The sequence below is a fragment of the Cardiocondyla obscurior genome, linkage group LG08, assembly GCF_019399895.1.
Source record: "Cardiocondyla obscurior isolate alpha-2009 linkage group LG08, Cobs3.1, whole genome shotgun sequence".
Lineage (NCBI taxonomy): Eukaryota > Metazoa > Arthropoda > Insecta > Hymenoptera > Formicidae > Cardiocondyla > Cardiocondyla obscurior.
In genome coordinates, this window is record NC_091871.1 from 5,140,040 (window position 1) to 5,154,376 (window position 14,337).

The window sequence follows — 14,337 nt, forward strand, 5'->3', positions numbered from 1 at the left end:
AGTGGTTACCGTTCACCATATACCGAACGTAGCATGAAATAATTAATTAATTTTAAAGTGTGCAAAATTTTTTTTTTTTTTCTTACAAGCTAATTCATGCGTAACGCACCAATTTGTTAAGATAGGAGACTAGAACAAACCAGAATTTTTTTTTTAAGTTAGTAAAACATCTTTTGGATTGGTTTTCTTTTGGAAAATAAAAATTATATTATATTGAAAAATAGCGCGCGCATGGTTTGTTCTAGTTAAAAAAAAAAATTATTTTATAAACTCAAAAGTGAATTAATTACCACCCGAGTGGAAATTCATCTAGCTATTCTAATTATTCAGGTAATGGTTAGATCGCGCAGATTAGATATATTCTTCAGCTAATGACTAGCTTGGTACTAGTCATGATTTGTAAAAAAAATATTTCTTATTTAGTGACTATCCAGCTAGTGTCTAGCCGTTGAGTATAAAATTTTAAAAGTAAGGTTGTGTTATTAAAAAAAATTTATCTAATATCTGTCTAGCCACTGAGCGTGAGTTATGTAACGAGACAATTATTACAAATTAATAACAAGCTAGAAAATCTATCTAAACATTTTTTGCCGCGTACTAGTTTACTGCGCGTACTGGCCTTTGTTTTGCTACTGCCACGAGATAAATCACAGATTGGCAAGCTAGTTATTAGATAACGGTTAGGCTCAATTTCCATTTGAGTAATTTTGTATAATTAACGTTTGTGGCGCAGTGAACTGTCATTGGTTTTCTAATCATCACCGAATTAGGCGAAACGTCCAAACTCTAACGAGCATTTGCAGTGCTCATATCGCGTGTCTAGACAAATAATTTCCAGGCGTCTCTGTTGTTTACATTCGCCCAAGAGAGAAATCCAAACCGCACAATTGTTTCATCTGGAAAAGCAATTTCTTGTTATTTCTCCCTGAAATATCATGTGATGTATAATTTATAGGACTATAAATATCGTGCTACCTTTTTCCCTGTGTTCTCGGTAACGTAAAGATAGATGTACTCTATGAAATCACGATCTTTTCAAATACAAATTGCATTTATCGAATGTCAATACAGAAAGAAAGAGTAGAGAAAAGAACGAAGGGAAAATTTAGTTTTTATATTTAAGACAGTGTCTAAATCAATAAAATTTGACTTCGCAAATTTCTTTAAAAATAATTTTAATACCCCCCACGTAAATACTTAGCAAAGTAAACAAATTAAAAGAAGCTAAATCTACGGGTAAAATTAAGAAATATTACGAGAATATTAAAAAATTTAAAAAATACGAAGTAAACGTTTCGATTTTACTCAATCTTGTTAGATGCTGCAAAAAAATTTATTAAAATATAATAAAAGAGAAATAATTCAAAGAAAATGTATTGATTAATTATTCTTTTTATTATTATTATGTTTCAACGAATCTTTCCGAATTGAAACAATAAGATTATAGAACGCTCACATTTGTATTGTTTGAACTTAATTCACAAGCTCTTAAATATTCTGGTTTTGCTTCGAATCTTGCTTTTAAGATTTATCCAATTAGCTTTACAATATTACCTCCTAGCGTAATTTTGCATAATAGCATTGTTTTATGCTATTCGTAATTATGGATACGCGGTGTCTGCGTCAATCAATACGCATTAATCTCGCGGCTTGTTACTCGTAACGCTGCACTTCCACCGCCGGCAAATATGATCATTTTGGCGGAGCGAGGTGCAGACTTCGCGGAAGTTGATTGGGACGCGATATTGTAACGGAGAAATTATTAATATCGACGACAGGGCCGAGGTGTATTATATTATAGCACGTTTTGAGAGCACAATGCGCGGGATCGATAGACGAAAGTAATTTGCCGCGAAGTTGCGGCCGCCGCGTCGCCGATATAATTTATTCCGCTTACTCTATTATTCCTCCGAGTTCCCCATTGTGGAAATACGCTTGTTCAGAGAGTCCTTTTTCTTCGGGAGCCAATTGTAATTAATTGAACTCGCGACGGGTTCGCGCGTAACTCGCGCCTTTGAGAAAATTATCTTTAACCTCCGCAGTCCTTTTGCGTTTTATCGTTATCGCCGACAGTGCATCAGAATTATCTCGTTAGATTCCGAAACGTCACCCCGATGCTTGTAATATTTGCAAACGTTATCGATGCCTCTAGATGCGGCCCGCGACAGTTTCGGTAATAAATCTCGGCGAGTTCGTTATTCCCCGTGGATATCAATCTCGGTCCGCGGATATTTGCGTTATTTATTATGCGCCGGGCGAAATGACGCGGCCGGTGCGACCTCCGTTGGATTAAGCTGTGCCGCACCAGGACGTTACGATGAATGAAGCTGGATTAAGGCCTCCCTTTTGCGGACGCATCGGCCGCGGAGACAAAAGTGCCGGGGCCACGGCGACAGTTTGTTGCTCCACGACAAATTAATTAAACCCATGCCGCCGCGACCGTCGCCGAGATTGGCGGCGCGACATTGTTAAATCGAGGCTCGCAGCTTCGCCGCGGCCGACCTTGTTAACAGCGTGTGACGTACTAATTGAGCTCGTGAATAATAATTATGATTGACCGCGCAAAAACGTGTCAGCTCGCATCTCGTGGAGTCTCCTTGCCATCGTGTCGCGGCTTCGGTTCGCGCACGGACCGTCCGGTCGTCTTATCGTTTCCCTTCGTCTTGATCCGCCAGACCGCGAAATCTCGCCGCGGAATGAATTACCACGCCTTGCCTCGCGCATAAATTACCGTCGCCTCAATTACCGGGACGATACGCTGACGGTCCTCCATGCATACGCGAGATGCGACGCGACGTGCCGCTACGTCGCAGCGCGCCTGAAGCATTTGTCTAACACGTAATAATTATTATACGCGGCGTATATAAATAAATGAATAATGATTAATACGCCATTTTAAAATTTGCCGTATAATATTCCGTCCCTCATTTCGCAGTTTCGTTACGGGATGCAATTGAAATTTCACGTTCGTTACATTTCGGGAGAAATAACAAATAATTTGTTTGCAATATTCTTCCCGCATTTATTTAAAATAAACGAGCGAGTTATGTATGCGATATTTGCACGTTTAATTCGTTTGAACGAAAACGTTTCGCATGGTAATCTGTAATTTGTTAGAACTTAGAATTAAATTTAGAATTGAATTATTTATGATTTTACATGTCGTGTAATACGAAAGTGTATCCAAAAAAAAAAAAAAATTTGGTGTAACAACCACAAGCAGACACACATATATATTCAAGTATTAAATACATGCATATTGAAAAGCTCCAAATGTACGATGCCAAATTACGAATCAAATTTTATTTAAAAGTCTGACGTAACTGTGCTGGTCGTCTAAAGCGAACATCGGCTGAAATAAAAAGCAGCTGCAGCGATGAAAACATAGCGGCGAACGCGAATTTTGAAATTGGATTATTCAATAATATTCGTATAAAACTCTCGGTGTTCGGGGCGTAGGGAACAATTCGTGAAAAATTCAAATCTCTTCATGGATAAATCATGACGCGGCTCCAAAGGGATCGGTACAAAAATGAACGCGAAAGGGCGACCAGCGAGGAAGAGAGACGTGCAACAATGCCGGGCTCTTACTCGCGCCTCTATAATATTCTATATTATTCTCCAAGAAACAGTTTACGGCTGCGAGGAGAGTTCATATTACATGCGTAATTACAAATTTGCACGTGGATGCACGTGGCGCTTGCAAAAGCACGCTGCCCGTGTGCGCGTTCTAATTGGCTTCTAATCAAGTAACGACTAACAAGCGTGCGGAAACGCGCAGCATTTCGCGTCGACGTGGCTTCCGGAATTCCGATATTAATAACACGTGTAACGCTGACATATTTGTCTCTCGATATATTTCGCCAGCTCGCATTCCTCCTTTCGATAATAGCGTTCGACTTCCCTTTGCGGAAAATCCGTGAGTGGCGGGCATTCCGAAAGCGTCCTCGACGCTGAGTGAATTTGCTCTCCAGCGTTTTGCGCCGGAAGGCAGGCCGATTGATTCGTGAATCTCGCCGGACGGGATCGCAACGAAATTAGAGCGCAAAAACTGTAACCGTTGCGCGATCGCGTGTGTATCGAGCTTAGGAACTTGCAGCAGCATTTAACATCTCGGAGAGGGGGAGAGCTTCGTGTAACTTGTAATTTGGTGGGATACCACGTTACGGACGAGGCGAGAATAGCCATTTAAATCGTATACGCTAGACTCGCGGTGCACGGAAAGATAAAATTCGCCGCCTCGGCCCCGTTTAAAGCCCGAGGCCTCTGCCCTGTGAGCCTTCGTGCATGTGCGCGGAACTCGCATTTATCATAATCGTGACGCCTCTATCTGCGCGAGCGAGGGCTAAGTGGAGTGGACCTGACGTGTTCGAACGAATACGCCCCGCGAGCACGAACCCGTGGTCTCGGTTAAGGATTAACATCGTCTAACAAGAACGGTTGTTGACCCCCTAGCACCGTATCGGAGCAGCGACGCGCGATTTACACTTGACGATAACGTTTCGGTGCACGTTTGACACGCGTAACGTTACCATTTACAGATTGCCGTCCGTAATCGCGATCTATCACTGTCTCATCCCGGTAAAAACAACCCACCCCCCTCCTAAATATGCCACGATGAGCACAGATGAGTCGTGAAATATTTAAATGGTCTATTTAAATTTTATCCATGTAAATTCCACTTTTCTTCTTTTATCGACATCTCTCGGGATTTTTCAGGCCAACAAAAGTTAGATAAGAAAATACGAAAGAATATTATTCGTATGAATAATGAAGTCAATTGTATATATTTTGTACATTTGCAATTATTATTTATGCGTACGTATTTAATTGCAGTTGAGGAAAAAGTTGAGAACATTATGCCATACGGATATTAGTCTTAAAGCTATTGCAAAACTTTCTCAATTCCATTATAGTTGTCTAGAGATAACTGTATTAATGATAAATATCATTATCGATAATAACTCAGAATGATTCGACTTTGACAGTTCCCAAATGAGTTCTGTCCGTTAGCAATTCTTGTTGGCAGCTATCGCAACGTCTAACGAAATTCTGCAATTCTCGAGCGGCACGCGATTAATTTAACAGTATTAATTTTAACGATATTGATTCAACCATTTCTCGCTCCGTCTTCCGCTTCTGCCTACCAGTTTCTTAAGTACTAAAGATATCCCTTCGAATTTCCGATACGAATATTCGATTCTTGTAACGATTCTTGCGATATGAATTTAATTAATCATTCAACAAATCGTTAATTATATTAATCCGTGAATTATGTTTCTTTTTTTTTATCGTAATATATATATATATATATATATATATATATATATATATATATATATTTTTTTTTACTCGATAACCTGTAATTTTAATTATTAGTGCACGAATATTCATTTATAAATAAACTTCATCAATAAACTTCCATTAGACAAATATTAAAGCGCGACGTTATATTGTCTTCGATATTTCAATGCAGCCAAAGGAAGAAATTTGTGGTGTTCGATTTGTTTGCCCATATCAACAAGATTTTAGTCGATATATTTTTTTATATTTTAATTAAAAGCACGAGATTTTTTTACATTTTCTGTCGCGAGGTACACACGTTCGGTTTGTTTGCAAAACTCGATACACGAAAGCGAAGAACAAGCGCGAGAGAGGAACGCGCGATACAAACGATTTTCTCGCGGAAGCGCGGAACGATTAATTAACGAAAGTGTCTATTAAAGTCGATTAAAACTTCCAACTTCCTTATGATCCGTTACAACGAGATCAATTCTCCTCGAGCGCTTTAATGAAATTGTCTGGTTTTAAAAACTTTGCGATCCGAACTCGCTCGCCCTTTAATCGTAATTTTCAAGTGTCATTTATTTCTGTGAGCTTTCTTAAGAAATAACCGCGAGTCAATAAAAGTAAGTTATCCGAGTTACCGCACCCACAAAAATAATATCCCATCTATTCAAATTATTTTAAATTACGTATATAAATCTGCTTTTTTTTAATGCGTATAAATTATATTTAAAAAAGCAGGTATTAAAACTTTTTTTTAATTATTAATGTTTATAATTTTTTTTTTTTTTTTTTTCTTACAAGTTTTAATATATCGACTAGAAACGAAAACTCTTATGTCTTTCATTAAGTTTCACTTAAAGCTTTGCAACTTGTCGTGAGGAGAGGGGGGCAATTATACTAGGCGGGAACGAAAGTTTGGGCTTTAAATGAGCAATCCGAACTTTCGCCACAGTCGATAACACACTTACAAGTGAACGACCCGTGGCCAAGTATCTGGAGTTATAAATAAATGCCGTGTGTACGTGCTTTGAATCGATCTCTTTGTAACCTAAGCGACTTGAATGCCTGGTCCTACCATTGATAAGCGGGTTCGTTGCGGGATCGTGGATTATACTGAAAGAAAAATAATCCCGCGAAAATGAAATATTCACGCACAATCGCACGAATACATCGAGTTATAATCGTTCATCCATATCCGTACCGGGCATTATCAACTTACTCAGGTTATTTATAACATATGTTCGTACAACGAGAAATAACTGTTTTATGAGTTAATTGAACAGAGTGAGAGGAACGACTTAATTAATGAAACGCGAAATCGCCTTCGTTAAATCAGAATAATTCAGAATCAAAAACACGTGGAGATTTACTGTCGCGAATTGAGTGGAACGTTAGAGGTGTATTTTTATCCAAACGACTATATTCGATCAGCCCGCGAAATTCTTCCGATTCTAAATAAGACACCCACGCACGAAAGGATTGAAAATTTCTATTGCTTATTCCTTTCGATATTTTTAAATACATGTCTGATTAATGTCCTTATTCCAGGAAATTCTAATTTAACTATGGTACAGAATTATCCCGTTGTTAATTAGTTTACAAATACCTCTATATGTTATTACAGGTGGATTGGTTTTGCATTATTACTGATTCCACCATTGTTTGAGATTTCTAATCCAATATCTGGCTTCAGTCAAACGGTGCTTGGCAATAAGCCATATTTAGTATAACTTGTGGAATTATGTATTACATTACGATAGACTATGGAATATTACATTAAGCTTTCCACTTTCGTTAAAAAGAAATAAATAAATAGAAGCTAAAAAAATAATAAATTAAAATAAAAAAGATTCTACCAATTTTATAAAATTACAAGATCGTGAAAAAAAAAAATTTATATGACAAATTTTCGATTTAATTAATAACAACTGACCGAAAACATTGCAAATTTTCACTTCACGAACTGCATGTGAATTTTAATATTTAAGGAATCTATTTGTAACCATTTCACAATTAAATTTAATACAAGTACATTAAATTATTTATTCCATTTAACTTGGAAATATAATTATATTATAAAATATGTATATACAATAATATGCGTGTCGATAAAATTTTTATTTTGATCGACTTTTCAATCAAGATCGGTGTTTGTGACAAAACGTAATGATAACGCTAATGTACGAGATTGCTCAGAGTCGCTGATAAAATCATGCTGTCTCGACGGGCAGAATCGAACAGGCCGAGCCAGAAGCCCGACACTAAAGTTCCGCGAATTTCTGCCATAATCAGCCGCGCGCTAAACGGACAGCTTAAAAAATCGGCGACTTGGCACTAATCGGATTTCTGCTCATTAAGTTGGAAAATCGCGTTACAACCCAGTTCGACGGACGCACGATAGTAGGGTGCCCTACACTTCCGTGTTTAAGACCGATGCATCCGTAAATAACATTAACATGCAAGGGCTGATGCGATCGCGAATTTCTGCCGAATGAGGACGACGTTAAATCTCGAAGCGGCAAGCATAATCGAAAAGATTGAGATGCATGTCTTCGGACGCAATGCTGCTTTAAAAAGAAATGTATTCTCTTCTTTATGTAAAATTATCCACCACAGAAATAAGACGAGTACATTAAAAAAAATAATTTACATCATATGTTATGTTACAAATGCGTAAGCTTTTCCTCTCTATAAAAAATTAGTGCGTTACACATGAATTAACTGATTAATTGATTCTATTGTTGCCATTTATTAAATTATATATATTTTTTTTGTTACAGATCGACGCAGCTGCATCCACTGGTGTCAACGGAAGTGTCGTTATCGCCGATATTATTAATTAAACGAACCGCAGCCGGTTCGTCGGTCGTTCCGGGAGTTCGTTAAGTTTTCGGTCGGAAATTTTTGACATTCTTCTAAACGCGAGTGCCGAACAGAAACGCGCGAAGTGATCAATAATTTTCGCGGTTGTAAAATCACGGTCGGGGTGTTCGCGAGTAACTTGTGCGCGGAAGGATGACTCGACACGTCCCATCTGAGAGGAGGAGCAGGCCTCGGATAGGCATCCTGCATCGGCGGAGCAACTTTTAGGTGAATATAAATTTTTTTTAAAAATATTAAATTTAAAAAAAATTTACTTTTTTTATTAACTTTATTAAACGATATACCAGCATCTCTACATTAATATTTTGCATTTTATGTTACAGTCACCGGCAGAATTCTTCAACTCCGCTGAAGCTCATGCAGATTGGTAAGTCGCATGATTTTTTTTTGTAGTTCGTAATTGGGATCTCGTAAAAAATAGCGCACGCATGGTTTTCTCTAGTGTTCTAAATAACGAGAAGCACCGAAATAAAGCCTTTAAACACGCGTACTAAAGGAAAAATTGAAAGTTGAAATACTTCTTGTTGCGCGACGGAAAACCGGAATTTCGAACGCGAATTTTTCAGCTCGAAACTCTCGGATTTTAGAAAATCAGAGGGGCATCGCACTTAAACCACTGCTAAATGCGACCCTAAGATACGGGTTCCCGCCTTTCTAGTGCACGGTCGACGCGGTCGAAAGCCCCCGCGATACGCTTTTGTCGCGCACGAGATCGCGAGTTTAAGGCCCATTGCACATGCGAGACCGCAAGGTAATCGGGCAATCGAGACCGAGCGAGCTTATCGTGCGCAACATGTACACGCGGGCACATACGCGAACGGATAATAAAGAGAGAAGAGGGCTCTTTATTTCGTATTCCGTTCCCGTAACCTTATTCAGGATCAACCGGCGCGAGAGAGCCGCGCCGGACGAGACGTTATTAATAATTGGGGCTTGATTAATCGAAATGATCGTTCCCGTTGTGTTCTCTGCGATTGTATCGGCGATGCGGTGTGTGTGTGTGTGTGTTAATTAAATTCATTTTCGAATGGAACGTTCCGTGGAAAATAGTCATTAATATTGCAAAAAGGGACCGCCCATCGTTGTACGTATTCGTACGAATTATCGAGCGAAATCAGCGATTGACTTTTTCCTCGGTAAAAAAAATTATTTTACAAAAAGTTACACTTGCATTTTCTCTCTCTTTCTCTCTCTTCCTGTTTCATTAAGCGCGTTGCCAGCGATTGTTTGCTAATTATCGAATAATTATTGAGTGATTTTAAAGAGACTTTTAATCAATTTATTTATCTATTTCTTTTTTTTTCTTTTTTATTAATGGGAAGCTTAAATGGCTTTTCAGGCCCTTTATCTCTCGACGAAATAAGCCGAACACCGTTACGTAATAATTTAAATAATAATCTACAATCGAAATTTGCAATTCGCGTAACGGCAGCACGCGGGTGCGCTCGCAGCATGCAACAGACGAATTATCTACGTGGAATTAACTGAAACTGAGCCCCGAGGCTTTGCCGTATTTCCGACGCTGAGTTGCTCACGCGACGCTATTTTAATCTCGCTTTTGCCATTGCAAAGCTGACCGACCGACTTGCAAAAATTTCAGCCACAGCTAGGCCGTAATTGCGCCGAGCGTCGGCGTGTGATTTGTTGGTCGATAAATCGGAATCGCACCGCAGAAATCATTCGTTCTGCCTGATTACACGCGCGGATATCACCCGATCCGTTCTGCAAGGGCGCTTTTAGAGAGAAAAAGAGAGATAGACAGAAAGAGGGAAAAAAAGGGCGGAAGGAGGAAAAGGAAACGAGGTTGCAACAGGCTTTAATAGTGCTGCCGATTACCACCTCGAATAACGCTCATTTTTATTATTTTTTTTTTGTTGATTAATAGGGAAATCGGACAGCCGAAACAATGATTTACGCCGACAAGGTCGTCGGTCTAGGATAGCTTCCGCTGTTTTCAGATTTCCGTAATTATTTTGCGCGGTTATGCTTATATTCGTGACCTACGTTCTATTCTCGTAACTCACACTTTCCAGTTAACACCTTTATAAATAATGGCGTAATGGCTTTATGCTCTCGGACCGTCTTTATTTAACGCGCCTTGCCGCCGCTGTCTCGTGCTTATGAAATGAGATGAGAGACGCGGAAGAAGTTCTGCTTTATTTATTTATTTATTTCTATTTATCGTAGTATGATACTGTATTATGTCGCAAATTTGATAAGTGACTCGCATTTAAATAATTTGATAAGTTACAGAAAAAAAGTTTATTACGGAACTGAATATTATAGAATCGAGAAAAAGATATAAAAGAGATCGCAGCGACCCACTTTCGTTAAAATATCCAGATAATTCAATTACTTGAATCCAGTATAAATCCGTTTGGCGATATATTTGTCTTGGCGCGAAGACAAATTTTACGCTGAATCCGGACAGCCAATCAGCGACGTATCTTTTTACCATCAGCAACATTAATTTCATAAATGTTCGTGGCCCGCTGGTCTTCTAAATTCAATATCAACTCAGCGACATTTTTTATAAATGCAACATTACGAAGGAGATTTTACTTTCTAAATTTAAAAAAAGAAATAATAAAAAAAAAATGTCTACAGTTTTAAATTGAATGTCACCGTTACCGTGAGATAATAATTTAGTTTGTAGAAAGTAGATTTTTTTTATAAATGTAATCTCCGAGTATTTTCTGTTTAACAGAAAATTTTCGCGTAAAGAAAATTGTGAGAAGAATTGTTAAAAGCCAAATAGAAAAACATATGAAAACATTGGATGAGAAAAACTGTAAAAGTAAAAAAAAAATATATAAAAAAAACGATAGATAGAATAGAATAGATAAACTATCAAGTATAAACGTAATTTATTACGTTGCGTAGTGCATTTTTCTAATGGAAATTTGATGGTGGACTCTAATAAACGAATGGTTGCGATAAAAAGAAAAAAAAAAACTTTTTCACGAGGATAAATAAATTAATGGTGAAATGCAACAGGATGCAAAACAAGCTCTGCGATACGCCGACCGTCATCGGTTTTATGACACGATGATTTATTAGGCGATATACATTGCGTGTATTACGCGTCGCATAAATTGTTTTACGCGCACTTGATTGCGGCATTGTATAATGCTAATTAAAGTCTCGATCTCTACATCATAATTAGTTAATTAATTGACACGGAAAGCTGGATCGCGCTCCCATTCGCTTGCAATCGTATTTCGCGTTCCGTATATACGAAAATTGCACGACGAGACCTATCACAGGATTGATGCGCGAAATAATGTCACTCGTGTCTTCGCATAATTTTGTATTTAATCGACACGAGCACAATCGAAGCACGATCCGTTTTCCACTGTCACATTTTACAGAAAATAACGTGATTTCATCGGGATGATCTGTTAATTTAATCACCCGCGTAACGGTTTTCATGATATTTACATCATCACAAGCAACATAAAAATTTAATAATAATTATTTTAAATTTATTTAACAATCCAGTTATATTTGAAAATTAAATAATATATATATATTTTTTTTATAAAAGACATTTAATTACTTAGTGCTTAATTAAGCTTAGCAAAGTTTGCTTCTCTTACATCGCCCATTAAATTGCATGTACGTTCTTTTCGAGGTGGAAAAATAATTTCCCAAAACAAGGAAGAGACGCTCGCGGATACGGGAGCTCGAGAACAAAGTTGGTTTAAGGGATTCACGCGAGAACGATTATGCGACGATTGGCGATAAGAGAATTATTACGCCGACATGCTCTGTTTGCTTGTTTGCGAATATGCGCGGACCTAATGAGGGTTCCATTCGGCGCGTGATAATGCGACAGAGCTCTATACACGAGATCTTCCTGCCGCGAATTACGTTTACTTCCTCGATCTTGTTTTATCGAACGGGTCTCCTCTGGAGGGACGAAAAGTAGTCGTTCTTCGAACGTAAAAAATAAATTGCTAAAAAAAAAAAGACAGAATAGTAAGAAACTGAAATCACGATTTGAAAAATTCAACGCACACCCTGCAAACGTGGCCTCGGCGACAAAGGAACAAAATCGTAGAATAAGAATAAAGATCCTCAACTCGAACATTTCGCGAACGAAAAGGTTTTCTCGCGTCACGTACTTGCGTTAACAAATTCAATTCTGTCTCTCGGTCCGCGAAAAGAAGCAATCGGTATGCCCCGATGCTGCGGAAATTTTTATTTTACTGTCCGTAATTAAATGATCAACCTCGTTACGGATCAAATGTTTAGACAGCGCTGCACAACGAAGCAAATACGGCTGGTTCGGCATACATTACGTATTCTAGGATTAATTGTGGTGTTCCGATCTGAAATCACCCAGAGTGCAAACACGCAGGGGCCGGCGGCGTGCCAATATCTGCATGCGGCATCTCGACGGCTGTCAAATAGCGCGAGTTGCTTCGCGGGCACTTCCATCTCTCGTTTGGGCGGCACCTATTCTTTAAACACGGAGAGCCCGGTACGCGATAAGGTTGTCTGCTCTAAGGAAGATTAACGAGTCAGCTCCGAGCCGTAATCGCATTTTTGATCGCATGGTTGCTTAACGCTCACGTTGCCGTTTATCCACCGGCTTGTCACCCGTTGCATAGTGACGCGCCGCTTGAATTACGCGAATCGAACGAAATTTATGAAGAAATCATCGACACGCTCGATGAGAACATTCCTCGTCTGCGCGATGAGACGCGAGCTCTTAATTAAATTAATACGTGGTATCCATATCGCGCCTTCGCTTTAGTGACGTTTAGTTGTCTGCGACAATACGTTTGCGTTTCTTTTTTTTTTTTATTATTGTCATGGTGGAAAATGTAATTTAGTGAAATCACGATTAATTTATATTTACACGGTCTTTCGCGACTTTTCTTCAATAGAGTCGTCGCCACTTTTCCGCACTGTTGAACGACGAAATCGCGGGCGAGAAAATGCCAATGAAGTGTCATAACCGTCGCACGTTTTACTTCGGAAATGCGACGAAATAATTAGCAATTTCTGTTATTCAATTAAGTAACCTCCCGCGCTCGCTCGGCTGAATTATCGCGGCATTTGGACGTTAATTCGCCATTTCGCGAATCGAGAGCGTAATCAATCTGTCGTTTCATTCTCGCGGTCATTTTTCGCACTATTTTCCCCTTTTTCTTTCGCTGAAACGTTAAATCGATTACTGCACATGCAGATACATTTTTTTTTAAACCGAAATATTACGTCATAATACGAATTCACCCGCTAAATTTGTGTATCGAATGGCATCCGCGCGAAACGTCAAATAAAAAAAAATATTTACATACAATATATATCGCGTTGTGTGCCGCTGTAAAATTGAAGCGAAACCTTTTCATTTTCCCTTTTGGAAACCAAGCGCGAAATTATATGTTTGACGCAACTCTCCTCCGAAAAGAGAAGAAGATATAATATTTTGTCAATCGCCCGCGACGCGAAAAATACGTTTCCATCGCAACGCGCAAAACTTTCGGCGCTCCGCGTGATCCCCGGCAGTGTTCGATATGCGCAATCTGTCTCGCGATGTATTATTGAACGTGCAATCTGCATTTCGATGTCAGAAATAAGCTCGCGCCGGCATTATCGGGCTGACACGGCCGCGTTACTCCGACATCTCCTTCCGTTCGATTTGACGAGTCACGAACCGAGGCCAATGTTCTCTCTTCCGTCGTTGACTTTAAGGCCCTTTTCTCGGTGCTGAGCTTAAAATCACGCGGTTGCGATGCCGCGGGGCAGTTCTTCCCGTTCGACCAAAGCTCGGCTGTACTACTGACGGTGCTTTCACTGCGGACGGCGTTTATCCAACGGAGAGGAAAAAAGAAAAGGAAAAAAAAAAAAACTGCACCGCAATATCGTTATAATTATAGAAGCGAGTTGTTGCATAATTCATGAGAAATTGTTTCGCAAATTTTATTCGGCCGAATTGATATTTTCACGTTGCCAATATACATGGAAAGATCGTAGATCAACACTCTCGCCCGAGTCGATTTACCAACTGAAGTTTTACACGTGAAACTTAGCTTTTAAATTTATTCGAGATTTAATCACGCCAGCAGGATGTATTAATACGGCGCGCGTCATTATGAAATTATAAAATTATGTATTATAATAGACTGATGTCGCTAGTAATTTATACGCGATCGT

The 14,337-nt window shown here is 39.0% G+C and overlaps 1 protein-coding gene across 4 annotated transcripts in view; it reads right to left on the bottom strand.

Moving 5' to 3' along the window:
* LOC139105155 (adenylate cyclase type 6) overlaps positions 1-14,337 on the bottom strand; it is a 79,021-nt gene that overhangs the window by 59,665 nt on the left and 5,019 nt on the right. The window contains exon 2 of one of the 4 annotated variants that reach the window (XM_070661098.1): positions 763-896. The exons of 2 other annotated variants lie outside the window; for them this stretch is intronic. The gene's annotated coding sequence lies outside the window, so the exon portion shown is untranslated. Of the gene's footprint in view, positions 1-762; positions 3,554-14,337 lie in introns of those variants that run through there. One more of the 4 variants, XM_070661097.1, reaches the window with a different exon arrangement.